Source organism: Schistocerca nitens, chromosome 6 (assembly GCF_023898315.1).
Source record: "Schistocerca nitens isolate TAMUIC-IGC-003100 chromosome 6, iqSchNite1.1, whole genome shotgun sequence".
Classification (NCBI taxonomy): domain Eukaryota; kingdom Metazoa; phylum Arthropoda; class Insecta; order Orthoptera; family Acrididae; genus Schistocerca; species Schistocerca nitens.
The window spans coordinates 336,053,299-336,073,508 of record NC_064619.1 but is presented as its reverse complement, the minus strand read 5'-3'; the positions used below and the strand labels follow the sequence as shown (position 1 = coordinate 336,073,508).

At 43.9% G+C, this 20,210-nt stretch overlaps 1 protein-coding gene across 2 annotated transcripts in view; it reads right to left on the bottom strand.

Moving 5' to 3' along the window:
- Positions 1–19,519, bottom strand: part of LOC126262317 (cytochrome P450 6k1-like) — a 68,990-nt gene extending 49,471 nt beyond the window's left edge. For both annotated transcript variants that reach the window (XM_049958869.1, XM_049958870.1), the window contains exon 1: positions 19,497–19,519. The gene's annotated coding sequence lies outside the window, so the exon portion shown is untranslated. The remainder of the gene's footprint in view (positions 1–19,496) is intronic.
- Between the last annotated feature and the right edge of the window lie 691 nt (positions 19,520–20,210).

The window sequence follows — 20,210 nt, the reverse complement described above, 5'->3', positions numbered from 1 at the left end:
GCGTGCAGGTGGTTGCGATTACAAGAAATTGTCTTAGGTATCTTCCCATTCATCCTTACTGAACTTGTGAGGCAAATGGGTGCGAGTTGAATCGTTAGATAACTTGTGACTGCGATGTCTGACCTGAAAGATCAGAGTGTCTGTGCAGATTTATTTTAAGTTTGGTAAAATTGTGCAAAAAAGCACTAAATGTTCAAGTAAGCACTTGAAGGGAAAAATGTAAGTCAGGCACAGACGTACAACGGGTATAAGCATTTCAAAAAAGAGTGGATACCGGCTGAAGATGATGATCATTCCTGTCGCCCATCAGTTGATATCACATGGGAAAATGTTCACTACTGAAGGAATCTAATTCTTCAGAATCGTTGACCGCTAGAACACCTGGCGAATATATTAGGGGAGTTTTGAAGGTATTCTGCAGAATAATTGAATATGAGAAGGACTGTGGCGAAGATTGTGCCACGAAAGCTTTCTGACAACAAGAAGAAACATCGAGTGAAAGCCAGCATAGAGCTAAAACAACTGTTCCAAGACGATCTAATATTTCATTCAAATGTTGTCACTGGTGATGAAAGCTGGCTATGGCCCTGAAACTAAGCCCCAATGGAAGAATCCATCTTCCCCTCGGCTGAGCTCAGAATATCAAGAGTGACTGGAATAAAGAATTATATCGTTGTTCTAAGAAGTTTGAGGAAGACTTCGTAACAATGAAATATTTTCAATCGAAAAGTTTCAGAAACGATGGGAATCGTGTATTTGCTTCCAGAAAACTTCTGAGAAGTGATCGTACAGGATAAAATCTGTGGAAGACGTAATAATTTTAACTGATATATTTCGAGAACTTTTGGATATCTCCTAGTAGTTTCTTTCTCATGTTATTTACACTTTTTGCATAAATGCTGGTTCAGTGCAGACGTTACAGGTTCAAATAACATCGCTATGTACGTTCACTCTCTCATAATGCCCTACAGCATTCTGTAACCTGTTAATTTGGTCTGTGAATGAAGGGAGCTATTTATTGCACTTTAGGCTAAATCTTATTGTTAGATAGCACAGATGTATATTTGCTACAATTAATACACTCCTGGAAATTGAAATAAGAACACCGTGAATTCATTGTCCCAGGAAGGGGAAACTTTATTGACACATTCATGGGGTCAGATACATCACATGATCACACTGACAGAACCACAGGCACATAGACACAGGCAACAGAGCATGCACAATGTCGGCACTAGTACAGTGTATATCCACCTTTCGCAGCAATGCAGGCTGCTATTCTCCCATGGAGACGATCGTAGAGATGCTGGATGTAGTCCTGTGGAACGGCTTGCCATGCTATTTCCACCTGGCGCCTCAGTTGGACCAGCGTTCGTGCTGGACGTGCAGACCGCGTGAGACGACGCTTCATCCAGTCCCAAACATGCTCAATGGGGGACAGATCCGGAGATCTTGCTGGCCAGGGTAGTTGACTTACACCTTCTAGAGCACGTTGGGTGGCACGGGATACATGCGGACGTGCATTGTCCTGTTGGAACAGCAAGTTCCCTTGCCGGTCTAGGAATGGTAGAACGATAGGTTCGATGACGGTTTGGATGTACCGTGCACTATTCAGTGTCCCCTCGACGATCACCAGTGGTGTACGGCCAGTGTAGGAGATCGCTCCCCACACCATGATGCCGGGTGTTGGCCCTGTGTGCCTCGGTCGTATGCAGTCCTGATTGTGGCGCTCACCTGCACGGCGCCAAACACGCATACCACCATCATTGGCACCAAGGCAGAAGCGACTCTCATCGTCCCTCCATTCACGCCTGTCGCGACACCACTGGAGGCGGGCTGCACGATGTTGGGGCGTGAGCGGAAGACGGCCTAACGGTGTGCGGGACCGTAGCCCAGCTTCATGGAGACGGTTGCGAATGGTCCTCGCCGATACCCCAGGAGCAACAGTGTCCCTAATTTGCTGGGAAGTGGCGGTGCGGTCCCCTACGGCACTGCGTAGGATCCTACGGTCTTGGCGTGCATCCGTGCGTCGCTGCGGTCCGGTCCCAGGTCGACGGGCACGTGCACCTTCCGCCGACCACTGGCGACAACATCGATGTACTGTGGAGACCTCACGCCCCACGTGTTGAGCAATTCGGCGGTACGTCCACCCGGCCTCCCGCATGCCCACTATACGCCCTCGCTCAAAGTCCGTCAACTGCACATACGGTTCACGTCCACGCTGTCGCGGCATGCTACCAGTGTTAAAGACTGCGATGGAGCTCCGTATGCCACGGCAAACTGGCTGACACTGACGGCGGCGGTGCACAAATGCTGCGCAGCTAGCGCCATTCGACGGCCAACACCGCGGTTCCTGGTGTGTCCGCTGTGCCGTGCGTGTGATCATTGCTTGTACAGCCCTCTCGCAGTGTCCGGAGCAAGTATGGTGGGTCTGACACACCGGTGTCAATGTGTTCTTTTTTCCATTTCCAGGAGTGTATTTATACGTTTCGGGGATGAACCATCATCACAGTATCAGTCAAAACATCACAATACCAGCCAAACACTTAAACTGATTGACAAACTTATTTTCACACTAGAGAAAATGCCTTCACACAGAATACCGTGTCAAGTGATGTCTGTCGTATTGCTGACAAATTTATTCATAGGAACAGGCTCTCAAAAAAGAACATTTTAAGTGTATTTTGATTTGCACTGAGCTACAAACGACATTTAATCCACAACAAAATGTTCTTTGCTCAAAAATGATTTTCAGTTGATTGATACAGTTCCAGGCATACTACAGCAATGCTGCAATTGTAGCTGACCATGAAAAAACTGGAACATTGGTTTCGTTTCTCGTTTTAGCAAATGTTTTGTGTAAATTTTAAACATTCATACTAAATCTTCCACCAAGAGAGTCCCAAATTGGGGGGCACTGCTTTAAACTTAGATGCATCTGTACTATTTCTGGGCTTACTTTGACGTGAAATGAACTTGATTATTAGACCTGAAAACAGAGCAACGAAATTTATAAGATCACTAAACATTGTAAATGACTCTGGAGCGAGCATGGAGCGCTAATATACATATATTTTCTTGTGTAGTTATGTAGTTCATATGTGATATCCCTTGCTGATGCTGTCCACCATGAAATCATCAGGCTGTCGATAAAGTAAAGTCGGAGAGACTGGCTTCTGAGAACATGTTTAGAGGCTGAGAAATCATCACCCTAAAAACAGCAGCACTTTCGTTTTGAGCCCTGTGAATACTAGCTTTGCTAACAGAATCTGACATTTAGTACGAGTGACGATACAAATGAAAAATTTTGGGGGTATGCTCAAAATTGGCCACATCTGCTCAACTGGATGTCTCAGACCTCAAGGTAATGAGCCAAAAATAGAATAAATTATCACTGTAGCTATTTCAGAAAACCCAGAATAATTTTTAGCTTGACTGGGAAGAATAACCTTGTACCCCACACTTCCCTGTTGCAGGAGGTGCTACATTCTTAACAAGGCCAGGGAACCTGTACTTGGATTAATCAAAATTCATAGAGTTTCCCTCAACTAATAATGAACTAACATGTGATGCACTCAAAACAGCGAATGATCCATTGTCATTGAACAAATGCTAGGTGCTAACCTCTGAACTGTACCATGTAGCCAAAATACCTTACCCCCAGAAGAGATTTAGGTGATCAACTGGTGACTTCATTGAGAAATGTTGGACATCACAGAACCAACACATCTGCAATCTAGGCACTAAGGAGCAGCGCCACAACGCCACTGGCTGGTCACTCTTGCTCGTGGAATAACATATTCTTCCAACCCATACATTTGTTACCACTTATATATATATAAAGCAGATTGTATGTGTGTATGTCTGGCACGTCATCCAAAACTCCAAAACTGTAGAGCAAAGTTACCCAAATTTAGCACAGAAACAGCAGGCATCACGAGTATCAGCACTGTGTTTATAACCTGCTAGCTCCAATAGGACTGAAGGTGTGGACAATGTGCTTTTTTTCAATCCCTGGCCTATAGGTTGCCCTGCTTCACACTCTTGTTATGTGGGAACAGTCTCGTCCTGGTGAATCAACCTGCTTTGCAGGGCAGCTTACATGTCAGGACCAAAAACAGTTTTCCAAGCTCCAACATGCAGGATGACCTGCATAAAAGCATGTGTCGAACTTATATCTGGGCGAAGCTGCAGAGAAAAGGGTAGTATATATATAAATCGGCATGTGTGTGTATATCCAGGATCTTCTCCAAAATCCCTGGATCTACTTCACCCAACCACACAGATTGACCTCACGTGTATCAGCAATTTGGGAGTTAGAGCCTCATAGCTGATGTAGGCAAAACAGTGGTATTTCAGCCCCTGATGTGTAGGCTGCCCTGAATGACAGACACATTGTGTTGGAATTAATGTCTACTTGCTTTATCCACCTGTTTTACACGGATTCACATGTGGATGAGGAAGCTGGGGGAAGGATTGAGATGGACAGAGAGAGGGGTGCGGAAATGGAGAGACAAATGGAGGGGACAGGAAGAGATGGACAAAGATAGTGGGGAGGAGGAGATGGTCAGTGTGTGGAGGAGGAGGGGATGAGAGGAGAGAGAGGGGAGGAGGAGATGTACAGAGAGACAGGATGGAGGAAACGACCAGAGAAAGTGGGGAGCAGCAGGAGATGCAGGACTCAGGTGGAAGTTATAGAAGGGTAATAGGAAGGTGGAAAAGAAAGAGTGGATGAGCGGATTGAGAGAGAGAGGGGGGAAGGGGCTATGGACATATGGAGGGAAGGAGGATACAGGCAGATGGAGGAGGAGGATATGGTCAGAGAGAGGGGGAGATGAGATGGGCAATGAGAGGAGGAGAAGATGAAGAGACAGAGAGCATGGAGGGAGGTGATGAATAGATAGAGGTGGGAGGATGAGGTAGACAGAGAAATGAGAGGAGGGAATAGTCACACAGATAGGGGAGGAAGTGTTATAAAACTACCCAATATTTCAGGGGATGATCGCATCAAAACAAGAAAAAAAGTCTTATGATCATGGGCCCTACAAAGGGTACATTCTGACTTGACTACTTGTTCAGAGGAGGTGCTCAACCTGACGTCTGTTCATCTCTGCCCTTTAGTGAAAAGACTCATGCAATCTTTGAAATCGCCCTGGTTGGTTCTGGATGTACTGAGAAGCACGGAAGACATGATAGTGTAGGTCCAGCACATAGTTTATTGGTGTGGCATAGATCAATTGCTTCATGTTTCTATATAACCAGACGTCTTGTCGATTTAGATCCTGGGAACGAGGAGGCCAAGGTATGGGACATTCTTGGTCTACAACTTTTCAGACGTCCTCATCAGGTGCGGATACACAATGCAGAGAAAACGTGCTAGTGCGTCATCATGCATGAACCACATCTGTAGTATGTCCTGACATGGCTCATCCTCTAGTAAGATAGGTAGGAGTTTCTTCAGAAAACAGTAATAATAAGCCCTAGTTCGTTTCTGTGGTAGTACATATGGCGCTAATAATTTACCGTCAAAAACGCCTACCGATTTGTTGATTGAGAATCGAGCCTGATGCCTTTTTTCTTGAAACACATGGGGATTTTCATCGGCCCACATATGCTGATTATGGAAATTTACAATGCCATCTCGTGTAAACCCTGCCTCATCAGGCAAAATCTTGGAGGAAAATTATGGATCTGCACCACACTGCTGCAAGAACCATTGCCAGAACTTTACTGTCGCAGGATGGTCTTGTGCCCTAAGGGCCTGGACGCACTGAACATGGTATGGATGCAACAATTGTTCATTAAGTACCACCCACACCAGAGGATGACTAACATCTTCAGCTGCTGCTATTCATTGCACGCTGGTCCCAGGGTTGTTGTCCACTGCACCTAGAACACGCTCCTACATTTTAGATGTGCAAATTGAACAAGGCCTTCTGTTGCCTACTTTGTTGGGTGCTACAGAACCTGTTTCCACAAGATGCTGGAACAGTCAGCTGAACAGCTTGTGCTTGAAATCTTTCAGTGTTCACGTTATGGCCTCTCAGATTAACTCCATTTGCTAAACCATAGCAATAAATCATGTCTGCATTTCCCTTGTGGAGTAAAAGAACTTCATTGCTAGGTCGTGTCAGAGTATCTGCAGGAGAGAAAACATGTTGCACTGCACCACAAACAACACAATAACATGAACGTGTAACTTGACCTGTAAGTAGGCCAAACGTCACTGTACATATCCAGTGTTAGGAGAAATGTACGCTAACATAAACAAACATAACAAGACTACAGTACAATCACACAACGTAAATGGAACAACTCACTGCAGATCACTGAGCCAACTAATGTTTACATCAATACTGCATGAAACTATCTCAGCAGGTTGTTGACCTTGGTTTGACACAGAGCATCAACGACACAACAGTGCTCATATCCAATTACACGTTCGTAATGCCTTCCTATCTCATAGTATTCCATGCCATGAGTTGTAATTAACGTTAATTAATTACCAGTAGTCATTTGTAGTAGGACAAGTAATACACTGTCATCACAAGAGCACCTCCTACAAAGACCTATTCATATGTCTTATGTCAGAACGTATGCTTTGTAGGACCCAGGGTCCGAAGACATTTTTGTCTTGTTTTGAAGCATATTTTCGTCCCCTGGAATACTGGCCAGTTTTTTTTAGCATCTTGTGTCTGTAACACCCATACATAGGGTGAAGCTCCAGGAAAAAGGCTATGTATAAAACAGGTTGTATGTCTTTATGTCCAGGATTCCTTCCCAAACTACTGAATTGTTTTCAAGCAATTTGTCACACATACGGTTTCTACTACTTACCCCACGAGAATCACGACTGTGGGGTTAGAATTTCCTAGTTCTCATAGGTGTGGACACACAGATCAGAAGAGTTTTCAGTCATTGACATCTAGACTACCTGGGACGACAAGCATGTTGTGCAGGGATTATCGTCATTTTCTGCAGGGGTCACCTGTGCAGATGGGCACAGTTGATCAGAGTGATAGTGAGAGAGGGAGAACATGAGGTGGATAAAAAAATGGGGGAGAAGGATGTCAACAGTCAGAGCAAGGAGAGCAGGCAACAGATGGAGAGGAGAGGAGGCATATTGTCGGGCTACTACGTGCATACCTTGCCGGTGATACAGATGTGGAAACACATGGCTGCATAGAAGAGGAGGAAGAACATGGGTAATGAGGAAAGGGCGAAGAATGGTGTGGACAGAGAAAGATGGGGTTGGAGTTGGAGGAAATGATAGACAGAAAAATGGAGGAGAAATGAATGAACACAGAGGGGGGGGGGGGGAGAATGAGGTGAAAAGAGAGAGAGAGTGGTTAGTGGAAAATGGATAGAGAGAGGAGGAGGTGGTGGACAGAGACAGGCTGGAGGAGATAGAGATGGACTGAGTGAGATGGAGGAGGTTGAGATGGACAAAGAGAGAGGGTAGTGGAGATCGACGAGAGGGAGAGGGCAGGAAGGGACGTCAGAAAGAGGGGGACAGGAGGAGATGGCCAAATATAGATGGAAGCATAAGATAGACAGAGTGTGGAGGAGGCAGATGAGATGGACAGAGAGAGTGAGGAGGAGATATTAGAGAGAGGGAGGTGGAGGAGGTGATGTGCAGAGAGTATTTAGAGTAGGGGGAAATGCAGGAATCTGAAGGAAGGGTAGTGGGCACATGATAAAGGCAGAAGAGGGGGAAGATATGAACATAGGGATGGGGGAGGAAGATGTGGAAAGGAAAAGGTGGAGGAGGATAGGGATAGAAGCACAGAGGAAGAAGTAGTGGTGAGAGAGAGGGGGTAGATGAGGTGGACAGAGAGATAGAACAGATAGTACTGGGAGGATGAGGTGGACAGAGGCAGGGGAGAAAGAAGTGGACACAGAGAGGGTGGAGAAACCCAAACGTGTACATAGGTGAAGCCATGGGAAAAAGGCTATCTATCTATAAACTCTTAAGACACGAAAAAGATTCAAAATGAAAGAATTATCGTAATGTGATGGAAATCGGTAGATCTGATGCACATGTACAGAAAAATAAAATTTCAGATAAATTGGGTGATTTATTGGGGAGAAAGTGCTTCACAAATTTAGGAATTTAATAATGCATTGTTGTATCTCTGGCCATTATGCAAGCAGTTACTCGGCTTGGCTGTTGAGGTATATCATGCTAAATTCTGTCCAGTTGATGCGTTAGATGCTCAAAACCCCGAGATGGTTGGAAGGCCCTGCCTCCAAACGTTCTCAACTGGTCAGAGATTCGGCGACCTTGCTTTCCAAGGCAGGCTTTGGCAAGCACTAAGACAAGCAGTAGAAAAATTCGCCGTGTGCGGGTGGGCATTATCTTGCTGAAATGTAAGCCAAGGATGCCTTGCCATGAACAGCGACATAACGGGGAGCAGAATATCGTCGCCTTACCGCAGTACTGAAATGAAGTGGCATCCCAGGCCATCACTTCTTGTTGTCAGTCACTATGGCGGGCAACAATCAGGCTGGTATCCCACCACTCTCCAGGGCGTCTCCATACCAGTCTTCGGCTGGGAATCTCATGGATTGGAGTAGAATTGTCTTCAGTTAGGAAACTTACTTCGAACTGAGCCCTGGTGGCCAGTGACAACATGCTGGGGACACACAATCTGGTTGTCGCCCACCATAGGGCTCGACAACTAGGACAGATAGTCTGGGGTGCCATTTCTTTCCATAGGAGGACCCCTTAGTTATCATCCGTGGCACCCCTATAACAGAGAGGTACGTCGACGATATTCAATGCCCCGTTTTGTTGTACTTCATGGCAAGGCATCGAGGACTTACATTTCAGGAAGCTAGCAGACAGCATACAGTTTAGATCAACGCATTCTAGTTTGAATATTTATCTCGTGCAGTAACTTTTCGGTACACAGGTTTTCTAATAAAAGGTATCTGTAAGTACATCAACTTCTATAGAGAAATTTATTCTGTTTAATAGCTTGCGGTCTCAGAGTACAGTGAGAAATTTGCACAGCAATTTCTAGTGCTACTTGATTCTCTTGTGGTATATTTTGTATACATTTCAAACTCAGTAACGCCATTTGAGACATTATATCTATTTTATACACTGTGGGATATGGCTAGGTACTGTGCTTGTTGCAAGCGGACACAAAGACAGTTGGCTGCTGTCCGTAAACAGCTGGGAGCTGCGTTGGTTACCGTCGACAAGCTTCCTCCTAATGCTCGAAGTTACGGTGACGTCGGGGCGCCATTGAGGAGACCTGCGACTCCTTTGGTGCCACTGGAATCCCCTAGCGACTCGGACGTCGCTGCGGCTTCCGATACGCAACATCTTACTGGTCCGTCCTCACTCTAGAGTAGGTGGCAGACAGTGGTAGGTTAGCGTGTCACTGGGCGGAAGGCGAAAGAGGGAGCAGGCCGTACGGCTGGCCCCCCTACGTCTTAGCAACAGGTACGAGATGCTACCAGGTGTTGATGATAACTCTGAGCCAGCAAGGGGTGCCTCTCCTGTTGGGCCAGCGGTCGATTTTCCTGCCCAGTGCGGGCAAGTACAGAAAGTGGGTATGCTTGTCACTGGGAGCTCCAATGTTAGGCGGGTGATGGAGCCCCTCAGGCAGACAAGGCGGGAAAGAATTCCAGTTGCATTCGGTATGTTTACTGAGAGGTCTCATCAGTGATGTGGATGAGGCCCTGTTGGAGGCTATCGAGCGCACTGAGTGCAACCGGCTGCATGGTTCAAATGGCTCTGAGCACTATGGGACTCAACTGCTGTGGTCATACGTCCCCTAGAACTTAGAACTACTTAAACCTAACTAACCTAAGGACAGCACACAACACCCAGCCATCACGAGGCAGAGAAAATCCCTGACCCCGCCGGGAATCGAACCCGGGAACCCGGGCGTGGGAAGCGAGAACGCTACCGCACGACCACGAGATGCGGGCCGGCTGCATGTAGTGGCACATGTCGGCACGAATGACGCCTGCCGCTTGGGTTCTGAGGCCATCCTCGGCTCCTTTCGGCGGCTGACTGATCTAATGAAGGCAACTAGCAGCGCACGCGGGGTGCGGGCTAAGCTATTTGTTGCATCGTACCCACAGTTTATCGCGGTCCTCTGGTTTGGAGCAGAGCGGAAGGTCTAAACCAGAGGCTCAGACAACTCTGTGGTGGTATCGGATGCAAATTTCTCGACCTCCGCTATTGGGTGCAGAATTGTAGGGTTCCCCTTCATAGGTCAGGCGTGAACTACACGCAGGAAGAGGCTATTACGGAAGCGGAGTACTTGTGGCGTGAAAATGGGGCTTTTTTAGGTTAGAGAACCCCTCCCTTGGGATCAAAGATGATTTTCCTGTTAAATCAGCCTCAGTGACCTCAGAGGATCTTGATCCTCGTAGGTCAGAGATAGAAAAGATTAATATGATTTTAGTAAACTGTAGGAGCATGCAAGGAAAGGTCCCGGATTAGTATCGCTTACTGACGGTTATAGTGCACGGATAGTATTGGGAACAGAAAGCTGGCTGAAACCAGACGTCAATGACAACGAAATCCTAAGTTCAGATTGGAATGTTTATTGTAAGGATAGATTAGTCGCCAGTGGTGGCGGCGTGTTTATTGCAGTAAAAAATTCGATAAAATCTAGCGAGGTCAATGACAACGAAATCCTAAGTTCAGACTGGAATGTTTATTGTAAGGATAGATTAGTCGCCATTGGTGGCGGAGTGTTTATTGCAGTAAAAAATTCGAGAAAAACCAGCGAGGTTATCACGGATTCCGAATGTGAATTAATCTGGGTGAAACTGAGTATCAAAGAACCGTCAAAAATGGTGATAGGATGCTACGTAAACAAAGAGTACTTCATCTCAGATTCAAGAGAAGTAAAAACCTAACTGACAAACAAAAACTGAATGAAGCGGAAATGTGCGTAAGGAGAGGAATCAGAGAAGCTCAAATGGCTCTGAGCACTATGGGACTCAACTGCTGTGGTCATAAGTCCCCTAGAACTTAGAACTACTTAAACCTAACTAACCTAAGGACAGCACACAACACCCAGCCATCACGAGGCAGAGAAAATCCCTGACCCCGCCGGGAATCGAACCCGGGAACCCAGGCGTGGGAAGCGAGAACGCTACCGCACGACCACGAGATGCGGGCAATCAGAGAAGCGTTCAATTATTTTGAAAGTAATACTTTGTCAACAGATCTGAGTATAAACCCTTTGAGATTTTGGTAAGTGTGTCAAAATCATGTTTTCATTCTCTCAGCGACCACAACGGCACCGAAACGGGAGGTAACAGAGAAAAAGCCGAAATACTGAATTCGGTCTTCCGAAGCTGTTTCACCACGGACGATCGTAACACAATCCCTCCTTTCAATCGTAGTACGAACATCGAAATGGCAGATATTGAGATAACCGATCGTGGAATTAAAATGCAGCTACAATCGCTTAGTAGGGGAAAGGCGTCAGGACCAGATGAGATACCTATAAGATTCTATAAAGATTATGCGAAAGAGCTTGCTCTCCTTCTAGCAGTAATTTATCGTAGATCGCTTGAATAACGAAAGGTACCCTAAGACTGGAAAAAAAGCGCAAGTCATTCCCGTTTTTCAGGAAAGCCGTAAGACAGATCAACACAATTATAGATGTATACTGTAGACGTCAATCTGTTGTAGAATTATGGAACATGTTTTGTGCTCAAGAACTATGACGTTTTGGAAAATAAAGTCTCTTCTATAAAAATCAACATGGATTTCGCAAAAAGAGATCCTGCGAAACACAGCTCGCTCTGTTCCTCCATGAGATCCACAGCGCAGGGGACAACGCTGCTCAGGTCGATGCCGTGTTCCTTGATATCTGTAAGACATTTGACACCGTCCCGCATTGCCGTTTAATGAAAAAAATACGAGCATACAGAGTATCGGGGCAGACTTGCGATTGGATTCGAGACTTTCTTGTAGACAGAACTCAACACGTCGCTCGTAACGGAACAAGATCTACAGATGTAAAGGTAATATCCGGAGTTACACAGGGAAGTGTGATAGGACTGTTGAAGTTTAGAATGTGTGTAAATGATCTAATAGAAAGCGTCGGATGCTCTTTAACGCTACTCGCAGATGACGGAATTGTCTGGTAACAACAGCGATATAAGAATTTGTAGAACGACTTGCAGAGAAGTAATGAATGGTGCAGGCTCTGTCAGTTGACCCTGAACATAAATAAATGTAACATACTGCACATACGTAGGAAAAGAAATCCACTACTGTACAGCTACACTATTGATGACAAACAGCTAGAGACAGCGTCTACCGTAAAATATCTAGGCGTAACTATCCAGAACGACCTTAAGTGGAATGACGACATAAAACAGATAGTGGGAAAAGCAGATACGAGACTCGGATTCTTCGGAAGAACCTTAAGGAAGTGTAGCTCATCCATGAAAGAAGTGGCTTAAAAGGCGCTTGTTCGCCCGATTCTTGAGTATTGTTCATCTATCTGGGATCCCTATCAGGTAGGACTGATAGAGGAAATAGAGAAGATGGAACTAAAAGCGGCACGTTTCGTCACGGGATCGCTTAGCTGGCGGGAGAGCGTTACGGAGATGCTAAAGAAACTCCACTGGTACGGGATAGTGCTTTTCAGGACGAGTTGGACAACATATTACTTCCCCTCCACATACATCTCGCGTATTGACCAAGAGGGGAAAATTCGAGAAATTGGAGTCGACATGGAGACTTACCGACAATTATTGTTCCCACGCACTATTCGCGAGTGGAACAGGGTTGGAGGGATCAGATAGTGATACCGAAATTACCCTCCGCCACACACCATTAGGTGGCTTGCAGAGTATGATGTAGATGTAGATGCACTGGCCCACACACGGCGAGAGTCTCTACTGCTTGTCTTCGTGTTTGCCAAATGATACCTCTGGCAGCAAGGTCGCCGGATCCCTCCCCTGTTGAGTACGTTTGGAGCATTATGGTCAGGGCTCTCAAAGCAATTCGAGATTTCGACGACCTAACGGGCCAGTTGGACAGAATTTGGGACGATACCCCTGAGGAGGGCATCTAAAAACTCGATTTATTAATGCCAAGACGTATAAATGCTTGCATAAGGGCCAGAGGTGGACCAATGCGTTATTGATTTGCTCAATTTGTTAAGCCCTTTCCCTTTAATAAAATCATCCAATTTCTCTGAAATTGTAATAATTTGTTTGTCTGGACATGTAATTCACATCTAATAATTTCCGTCTGTTTCGGACAATTCCTCATAGTGCGTCGTATTTTTTAATGTCTTAGAGTGTCTTGGAATGTAGGTACCCTCTGGGAGTTGAATAACCAACGAAAGCGTAACGTTCTGTGAGTCAGAGCGTGGAATGACAGAAATAGTTCAAATGGCTCTGAGCACTAAGGGACTTAACATCTGAGGTCATCAGTCCCCTAGAACTTAGAACTACTTAAACCTAACTAACCTAGGGACATCACACACATCCATGCCCAAGGCAAGATTCGAACCTGCGGCCGTAGCGGTCGCGCGGTTAATGACAGAAATTTGAACGCGATAGGGAACAAAGAAAATCTGAAAAGCGAAATGCTAAGGCTCATTCTAGGTATGCTGGGGATCAGCGAAGTGAAATGGAAAGAAGACGAGGATTTCTAGTCAGACGTGTATGTGATAACATTAACAGTAGCAGTTAATAATATAACGGGAGGAGGATTCCTTACGAATAGGGCAGGGTGTGAGCTACTGTGAACAGTTTTTTGATACAGTTGTTCATGTTAGAGTTGCAGCAAACCAACACCGATATCAACAGTTCAGGTATAGATGCTGACGTCGCAAGCAGAGGGTGAAGACATAGAGAAAGTATATGACGATACTAAACAGGTAATTCAGTACGTAGTGGGAGATCAAAACAGTCACGGGAGACTGGAATGCGGTTCTGCGGGAAGAAGAAGAAGAAAGGGTTACGGGAGAATACGTGCTTGGTAGTAGGAGTGAGAGAGGAGAAAGACTGATTGTGATATGCAATACGATTCAGCTATTAATATCGAATACTCTCTTTAAGAGTCAGAAAAGGTGGAGGTATACTTGAAAAAGGCCGGGAGACACAGGAAGATTCCAGTTAGATTATATCATGGTCAGGATGGTTAGTTGCATGGTTAATTTGGGGGAGAGGACCAAACAACGAGGTCATCGGTCCCATCGAATTAGGGAAGGATGGGGAAGGAAGTAGGCAGTGGCCTTTCAAAGGAACCATCCCAGCATTTGGCTGAAGCGATTAGGGAAACCACGGAAAACCTAAAGCAGGATGACCGGACACGGGTTTGAACTGTCGTCCTCCGAATGCGAGTCCAGTGTGCTAACCACTGCGCCACCTCGCTCTGTTCATGGTGAAGCAGAGATCCCCAAATGATACAATGGATTGTACGGCGTAACCAGGAGCAGATGTAGAGTTAGATCACAATTCAGTAATGATGAAGAGCAGGCTGAAGTTTAAGAGACTAGTCAAGAAGAATTGCTGCGCAAAGAACATATGGAAGTGCTAAACAATGAAGACATACACATGAAGATTTCCGAGGCTATAGGTATTGCGATAATGAATTGCTCAGTAGGCAGCTCAGTTGAAGAGGAATGAACAGTTCTAAAACCAGCAATCACTGGAGCGAAAAAGAAACGCATAGGTACAATAAAGATAATGAATAAACCACAGGTAACAGAAGAAATATTTGAGATGATCGACGAAAGAGGGAAGGATGAAAAAGCATAGGAAAATTAATGAATACAGAAATACAAGTCACTTAGGAATAAATTAAATGGGTAGTGCGCGGAAGCTAAGACAAAATGGCTACATGACAAAGGTGAAAAAGGACTGAGTCAGCATACAGAAAAGCTAAAACAACCTTCGGTGAAATTAAAAGCAAAGGCGGTAACATGAAGACTGCACTGGCAGTTCGACTGTTAAATGCTGAGGAGAGAGCGAATAGTGGAAAGAGCAATTTGAAGGTGTGTCTGGGGGGGGGGGGGGTTGAGGGGGGGGGGTGGCACACTTATCTGAAGGCGAGTTAGAAGAAGAAAAAGGAGTTGGCAGGGAAGAGGGAGGGGATCCCTTGGAGTCAGAATCTCAAAGAGCTTTGGACGACTTAGGATAAAATAAGGAGGAAGGGATATATAACGTCCCATCAGAATTTCTAAAATCGTTGGGAGAAGTGACAACAAAACGACTATTGACATTAGAGTGTAGAATCTATAAGACCAGCGATATACCATTAGACTTTTGGAAAAAAACATCATCCATACATTTCCGAAGATAGCAAAGTCGACAAGTGCGAAAATTAGTGCACTATCGTCTTAACAGCTCAAGCATTCAAGTTGCTGACAACAGTAATAGGCAGAAGACTGGCAAAGAAAACTAAGGCTGCGTTAGATGACGATCAGTTTAGGAGATGCAAAGACACCAGCGAAGCAGTTCTGACAATGCGCTGGATAAAGGAGGCAAGACTGAAGAAAAATCATGACGTGTCCATAGGGTGTATAGTCCTGGAAAAAAGTTCGACAATGTAAAATGGTGCAACATGTCCGAAATTCTGAGAAAAATAGTGGTAAGCTATTGGGAAAGACCGGTAATACGCAATACGTACAAGAACCAAGAGACTGAAACGTCAAGAACGAAGTACTCAGATTGAAAAGAATATGAGACAGGAATTTAGTCTAAGCTCCTACTGTTCAGTCTATCCATTGAAGAAGCAGTGTCGGAAATAAAAGAAAGGTTAAAGAGCGGGATTAAAATTCTGGGTGAAAGAGTATCAATGATAGGATTCGCTGATAACATTGCTATCTTGAGCACTAGTGCAGGATAATTACGCTGTCTGTTGAATGGAATAAGCAATCTAATGAGTATAGAATATGGAGTGAGAATAAATGAAGAAAGACGAAAATAATGCGAAGCAGCAGAACTGTGAAAAATCAGAAATTACTATCATAATTGATGACAAGGAATTCTGCTAGCCAAGCAGCAAAATAACCCATGGCAGACGCAACAAGGACATGAAAAGCCGACTAGCGCTGGTATAAAGGCCATTCCTGGCCAAGAGAAGTCTACTAGTGTCTAACATTGACCTTAGTGTGAGGAAAAAAATTCTGAGAATGTATGTTTGGAGCACAGCATTGTATGGACTGTGGGAAAACCAGAAAAGAAGAGAATGGTAGCAATTGAGATGTGGTCGAGCGGTTATAGGCGCTTCAGTCCGGAACCATGCAGCTCCTACGGTCGCAGGTTTGTATCCTGCCTCGGGCATAGATGTGTGTGATGTCCTTAGGTTAGTTAGGTTTAAGTAGTTCTAAGTCTACGAGACTGACGACCTCAGATGTTAAGCCCCATAGTGTTTAGAGCCATTCGAACCATTTGAACTGAGATGCGGTACTACAGAAAGATTTTGAAAATTAGGTGGACTGATAAGGCAAGAATGAGAAGGTTCTCTGGAGAATCGTCGAGGATAAAAATATATGGAAAACACTGACAAGAAGAAGGGACAAGATGGTAGGAGACCGTCAAGATTTTGCGGAATAACTTCCATGCTAGTAGAAGGAGCTGTAGGGGGTAAACACTTAAAAGAAAATCGAGAGCTGAATAACTCCAGTTAGTAATTGAGGATGTAGGTTGAATGTGCTACTCTGAGATGAACAGACTGGCAAAGGAGAGGAATTCTTGGTGGACCACATCAACACATTTCAGTATACTGATGGCTAAAAAAAAAAGAATGTATTTCGAGCATATCCTCCCAAACCGCCAGATCGGTATAAACCAAATTTGGCAAACATATTACTTGACCCCTGAGGATCAGCACTATGGAGGTTAGAGTCTCCTAGCCTCCACATTAGCCTCTTTCAGCCTCTGCCATGCTGGTTGCCCTGCACAACAGTCGTCCGGTAATATAACTTTGTATTGTCTTTTTAAGGTCGACACCAGTAAGGACAGCCAAGAAGAAACAAATCTAATAACGGGTTTATGGACATCTGTGGGTACAGCTAAAAACTAACGCCCATTCCACTAGCTTTGTGAGACCAGTCAGTACCGAGTGGTTGCCGTGTCATCTTCTGCCAATGGCGTAATTCGGATTCTGTACGGAGAGATATAGGTGGTGCAACACTGTTCTGGCAGTTTTGAACCTCCCCTGACATTGGAACCGCTTCTTTTCACTCAAGTTGCTCCACAATTGCCATCACGAGAGTAAGTATTCCAGTCTTACCACCAAGGATAAGTCCCTGGCAGTGCGTGCAACTGAATTCGGGTTCGCACAAGCTGACCACTTAGCTTTGAAGGGATAGCTGTTCACCACCGATCGAGAGAACAGAATTTCCGATTAAGAAGATCAAGATCGACAGTTAGTTCATCGACGCACCTGATGTTTGTAAATGGTTGACTCACGAATTGTTCTTCCCGTCGGACACAGACAGGCGGCCAAGCACCAGAGAATTTTTCTCTCAAACGAAAACATACTATTTCGTTCAATGTTTTTGAAACTAAAAAGTCACGGTTGTCTCACGAAATACGTGCAACAACTGAGGCTTTGAATAAAATAAATGATGAAAAACAAGGAGGTGAAATGAATGCTAATTGTGATATCCATTAATTGAATCTCTTAGTAGAGTGATCTTGATGGAGCTATCAACAGGTACATGACGTACAAAACATGGATCCAAGAAACGCTGTATCTTTGTCTCTCAGATGAGGTTACACAGATTCCACATCATTTACCGAATTATTTCTTTCACTGTTGAAAAATATCGTGTACCCTTTCTGGATGTCATGGGTTGGAGACAGGCGCACATGACGTAAAACGTGTACTAGATACTGTTATCAATCGGAATTGATACAAAAGGTACTTAACACATATGCTACAGTTATTGACAAGGTAAATTTAAGACAGGAATCAAACCACTTGAAGTAACTTTCTTCGCTAATGGTGGCGATGCTATGATTTTTTTCAAAGTCAATATATATATATATATATATATATATATATATATATATATATATATATATATATATATATATATCAGAAGATTACAGGTTATGCCAGGTTCTAAATTCAATTTCACCTTAATGATTTGTCTAAATTATAGTTCTGCGAACAAGGTGATACGCTCTGTTTTACTTTACTGATCAAATTAGTACATATTAGTTACAAATGTCAAACAGAGAAGAAACCAAATCCGATAAACAAAAATTACAATTAAAAAAATATATTCACTCGCAGAATTACATATTGACAACGGATGTTGGGGCCAAAATGTTCTTGTATAATAGAATGTACGTATCAACCACATATATCAACAGTTAAAATCCATAATTGATAGTATATATAATCTGTTCAGTAGGCTCAGTGAAGAAGACAAATCTGTATTTACATAAACCATGGTAAAGGATTAATAAACCTTTAATTCTGCAACTAGTTGTCTGTTATTTTCCAATTATATCAAATATCTCTCTCCAGAGGCACTGTTGGTGAAATATATTTAGCGACATGATCAGTTTCGGAGTATTATGTCATGTTTATAAAGTGTTTTGAGACAAAAACTGCATTCTCAATCTGAGAAATCTAAGTAGTCATCACGCTCGACCAGATGTAAAGTCGTGCTGGCACTCCACAAATGACTTTATTCCATTCTGAACCAGTAGCAACGGATCAGCATGCTAACCCTGTCATAAGTGCAGCGCCGAACAATACCACACGTGTTTTCCCTATACCTGGCAGAACACTGATCGCTAGCTTGGTAACAGTTCATAATGTAAGAATGTCACACGTAGACATTCAGAATAACTCAACGACCGATTACACATGATTTGTACCGTATATTTATCTGACTGGCAATTTAGTTTTCACGCCTATCCCGTTTTGCACGTATAACACATTGTTCTCAAACAAATCATGAAAAGAAAAACGTTTCATAAACAGCAACCTCCGAAAACAATATTCTTATTCATTTTCCTTTCCTTCATCAAATATTCGCACACTTCTTCGAATGAAGAAGCTCTAGCCAGATGTAGCCAGATCACATATTCATATGCATCTGCATTAAACAGAAGATATAAGATCTACAGCTAGCGACTTAATAACAAAAATAAAGCGATTTAATAAATAAAAAGTATATTTCAGTAAGTAGTAAGACTTAATCCTCATATTACGTATGTCGTTATTTGGAGAGATTCCGCTCCATATACATTACGATATTTCTCACTAACAGAAAAGGGAAATATTTTAAATGTAAGCATTAACAGTAAAAAAGAAATGGTACTTTATGACGCAGTGCAAAGATTGTTCGTCGAAAGAGCGTTGTTTTCGTTTCACCTGCGCGCCAGTTGACAGTACGACTTGATGTTTCAAATATGCTTCAGATCAAGTAGATTTGTACAGGTGTGTGTGTGTTTTTATTATGTGGAATAAGAAATGATGGAGGCAAGTAAATAAACTACGAAAGATATTACAGAGAAGTACTTACCTGTGACTGTCTGCGTGGCTCCCGTGGATTACACTGAGATAAATTCTGCACGCAGCATATCTTATATGAATACATGCCAAGGTCAGTGTTTCGTAACTCGTTTAGCGGCTTTGGACTCAGCATGATTTGGCAAAAGGCGGGTGCTTGTATTTCATTTACACAAAACGAATCTTTTGAACAACAGATGGTCGATAAAAGTACTTGACAGCGCTTGCAGTTTTCAAGCTTTCAGAACGTTACATCTGGATGTCATTCACTATGTTGTTGGAGAGTGGGCTTAAGGAAAAGTAACAATAAAAGCTGTCTAATGTATTCCCATAGCCAATTTTACTAGCCAATGAAAAGTCGACAAAACAAAACTTCGCACGGAAAATTGTGAAGTCTACATCGGGCATTCTCGGTGTGTGCAGCACGTACTTTCTGGCAACTCTTTGGTCCCACTAATTCTCTCGTTGCGTTGTAGCGGCAACATATTATCGTACCAGCGAGACGTGTTATATGCAACAATGGAAATTAATACCAATTAAACATTATATATGGAAGTATAGGATAGTGACAGCGATCGTAAAATGTGTAGTGATGTTACAGGCAGCGCTAGAAGCGGTTAGAGGTTAGTGTTAGGGTCTCTGTGCCAGCACCTCACGGTCAAAGTGCCTGGTTGTCACCCGTTGAACCGGAATTCGATTTCTCTGTCACTTCAATACTTTTTTTTTA